Here is a 4,473-nt window from a genome sequence, read left to right as displayed (position 1 = left end):
CACCATGCGGAGCGCCGAACCGGGGCCCCACCAGCCAAACGGAAGACCGCCTCCTGACCCAGACACGGCTCTGTACAGTTATTCCATCTCGCCCCGTCTTCTCGCCTATTTTGAACAAGTAAGTAGGTAAATAATGCGAAACATCTTTGCCGCACCTGTGGAGAGGAGATTCGCGAAGTGGAGAGAGAGGTGCCGAAAATTACGAAGGTGGATCGAGGAAAATTCAGCTTTGGGCAACGATTTTCGGCGGAGACCTAGAAAAGTGGCATTTTTTTCATTCAAAACGGACCGTTTTGAAGCATGGAAATGAGATGCGCCAAGTTCGGCGGAGAGTTGAATGATGGATCAGACGGGAAGCGCAGTACTATAAAGACAGCTTCTGGTGGAATCAAAAGGATGATTTCATTGTAGGACAGTTCTCAATGAATGAAGAATTGTGAATGAAAGACAAAACAGATGAAAGAAAACTAGGAAGGTATAGAAGAAGAGATGGGCAGAGACAGATTAAGGTCGATAGGTCTCTAAAAAATTGTGACTTTTAAGAAGCTGTCTATGTATTAAAAATAATTAAAAAAAGATAAAAAAAACAAACAATATTAAAAAATTTGAGAAAATCCAAAAAGGAATCTAAAAAGAATATGTTACAATCCAATTGAAATCTAGAAAAATTCCAGAAAATCGAAAAAATTCTAAGAAAATATAAGGAACTAAAAAAATTAAAAAAAATAAAATTCTACAGATTAATACAAACCACACGCAAAAATTATTAGAAAATTATAAAAAATAAATAAACAGCTTAGAAAATTTAGATTTATAGAATTTTCGAAAAATGTCTACAGATACCTCAAAGAATTTCAAAATTTCTAATAATTTTAAAAAATTGAGAAAACCTTTTAAACTGTTTAAAGACACCGTTCTAAAATCTTTATTAATTCCCAAAAATATCTAAGAATATTAAAAAAATTTCCAAAATTTTCATAAATTTACAAAAAATGCTGAGGATTCCAAACAGAATTTCTCATGGTTTTCCCCAAGAATTTTTAAAACTCCATTAGCAAAATGTAAATCTTTGTCTCCAGAAACTACAAAAATTTTTAAAAGTTAAGATGCTTGAAAAGATCAACAAAAATTTAGCAAAAAAACTTAAAATTTTGGATTAGCTTAAAATGAATATTCTCAAAAAATACTACATAAGTATACCAGAACAATGAAATTCAAAAAGATTAGAGAATTTAAAATTTTGGAATAACAAAATCTAAAAACGGTTTTTAAAAATCTGTAAAAGTCTTCATGAATACTAGGGAGTCTCCAGGATTTTCTAAAAACTTAAAAGAACCCTGAATTTTTAGGAAACGAAAGAAATCTTTAACAATCTCAAAGAAATGTTAAGGACAGTCTAAGAATCTCCAGAAATTTTTCGAAATATAATTGAAATTGATAATTAAAAATGTCTAGAAATTTTTAAAAAGCCTCAAATAATAATACAAAATTATATGTTTCTAAAAATACAAAAAAATAAACAGAAATAGCACCCAATGTTTTGGAAAAATTCTAATCTACGAGAACCAAAAATACGCAAAATAATAAAATATAGAACCAAATAAGAGCTTTGATGAAACTGAAAATAAAAATGTGAAAAATTTGAGGACTAGTCTACCAAAAATCTGAAACTATACATTTAGTAAATTTGCAGAAATTGCAAAGAATAAAAAAAAATAAAGTTTTAAAAATAAAAAAAAATTCTTTAGGAAATTAAGAGCACTAAAAATTTTGAAAAATATTGAGAATTTTCACGAAAAATTTGAACACTCTCAGAAGTTCAAGAAATTTAAAAATCCTGACAAAATTTTTAGAATCTAAAAGATATAAAAAAAAGTGAAGAATTGAAGAAAAAAATTAAAAAAAATACGAAATTTAAGGAAGAGAATGAATTTTGAGAAATTTAACAATTTTTTAATTTAAGAAACCTAAAGACTTGAAAGAATTGGATGAAAAATTTTAGAAAAGATCTAAAAAACTGAATAGTTTTAGAAAGAACTTGAACTCTATATGGAATGGAAAAGATGAGAAAACCGAAAAATTTGAAAACATTGCAAAATTAAGAAGTTTGAGTGAATTTTAAATTAAAAACATTTATGAATAGGTCTAGACAATCTGAGAAAAATAATGAAGAATTTCAGAAATCTGAAAATCTCAGAAATAAAATTTCAGAAATTTCATACAAAAAAGTATTACAAACAAAACTTTAAAATTCGTAGAAAATTAGAAGTAAAACATAAAAAGTAAAAGTTCTCCAAAAACTACTGGGAAATTCCAAAAGTCCCAATTTCTAATGTTCTTTAAAAAATTTCATAAATTTCTTAAAATTTTCTAAAATTGTCAAAAACATATTATATTAAGAATCTTTGAAATTTGGGTTCTAAAATTTGAAAAATCTGAGAAGTTTGGAAAATCTAAAAAACCTGAAAAAGTTAGCAGCTTAAGAAACTGAATAAATTGAGGATAACTGAGAAGATTTTTTATAAAAATAAATCTGATAATAATAAATTTTAAAAATTTGAAAAATCTAAGAATTTGGGCGGATTTTGAAAATTAAAAAATGGAAAAATTTCTAAAAAATCGTTCGAACTATATTGAAAAAGTTTAGAAAATTCAGATTTATAGAATGAAAGTCTACCTACAGAAATTGCAATTCCAAAAATCTCCATCAGTTTCTACTTGTCTTTGAAAACCTCCAAGAATTCTAGCAAATTTCTATAAATTCTTCGAAATTTTCGAAAAATATCTGCAGGTAGGTACCTTAAAAAATTCCAATTTGAAAAAATCTCGAAAAATCTTTAAGAATCTCAAGTAATCTCAAAAATTTTCAAGAAAATTCAAAAATGTAAAAAATTAAAAAACAATAACAGTTTTGGGAAATGTTAGGTTGAGAAGCCTAAGAAATATAGAGTCTGTGGAACCAAAAATTTAAGAAATTTAAGCAACCTAAAAAAAATAACAAACAATTTGTAAATTTCAAGACCGGAGAACCCAAAAAAGAGAAAAAAGTGTTTATAACAAAAAATAAAACATTCCAAACATCAATATAACAATTAGGCCGGATCAAAATATAAGTTGTAGGTCATCATTTGCACTCGCTGTCAATTAAAAATAAAGCCATCAAAACGAAGCCATTAACAATGTTGATAATGAAATCACTGTTGGAAGAGTCCGCCTCATGCTCTGAAAAGCACCGTAATGTCAGCACTATCGATTAATTTCCGATTAATTAAACCAATTTGGACTTATTAGTGTGAATGTCTAATTTCCACTTTAATTACCCACACAAAACGAATTCGATATTGTAAATTTGAACAACTTTCTTCATTGACAACAACTGGTTTATCTTTCATCTGTTGCAAATGTTTAATTTAGACAAACAGATAATGATCATATCTGCATACAATCTGGCGCGTTAAGAACGTAAAGAGATTTATCCAACGGAAGTTCAATCATTTAGCCTTTTTTTTCTAAAGTCAAAAATTTTAAAACCTATAGTCGTATTTTTTGACAGTTCTTCTACCAATTAATTGGATACCGATAAATTAAACCAAATTTAAAAAAAAAACGAATAAACGCCTAAAACCAATTTTAATAAAATTTAAGACTTTTTTTAGTCCTATAGGTACCTACAACGTGTCCACTTTTGTTTTTTCTTCAGTTTGAAACTGCAAATTGGCTTTTAACCGAGGAATTAGCAGAGCGTGAATGAGACATGTGGTGGAAAAGAAAAAAGAATTTTTTTCAAATGACGCACTTTTCAGACAATGCCGATGGCGGCATTAAAATCACTAGAAAAAAAGGCAAAACTGAGAATTTTGACGCATTTTGTTAATTTTTAAGAAGCAGAAGTAAAAAGAATCTGAATTACCTCCCGATTCGGTAGGCAAAAACCGTCCATCAGGTCAGGACTCGGAGATATTCGTAATATAAGTCTTTTTGGTCGACCGCGTTCACTTTCGTTTTTTTTTTCAGTTCACTAGTAAAATCATGAAACTTTATAATGCATCATAGATGGATAAATAAATAAGCTTCCCCACGAACTGCAGAAGTCGCCGGTAGAGTTCGTTATTGCCAAAATATTGGAAAAAAAAACTGATGAAACTTTCGAAAAATGAACCATTTTAATAATAATTTTTTGAATGGAAGTCCTTAATTGGAAATAGTTTGATTTTATAATGTAATACGTCTTAATAAAGGCTAAGATTTCTTGCATCAAACGCAATGTTAAACATGTTATTATCTCTTGTAAAATTTAGAAGTTACATGACAAAGAATTTGAAAAAATTTAAAAAAAATTTCACGTTTAGTTAGTTTTGAAAAAGGCAAAATCTCAGTCTTTTCAATGATGCATAACAATAAAAAATCGATGTATTAGTTCTTCAGTTATATGCAAAATTACATATTATAATATAAAAAAGCATTTTTTGGGAC

The sequence above is a fragment of the Gnatocerus cornutus genome, chromosome 4 (genome assembly GCF_029298725.1).
Source record: "Gnatocerus cornutus isolate USDA-ARS CGAHR chromosome 4, icGnaCorn1.1, whole genome shotgun sequence".
NCBI lineage: Eukaryota > Metazoa > Arthropoda > Insecta > Coleoptera > Tenebrionidae > Gnatocerus > Gnatocerus cornutus.
Note: the sequence above shows the minus strand (reverse complement) of the source record.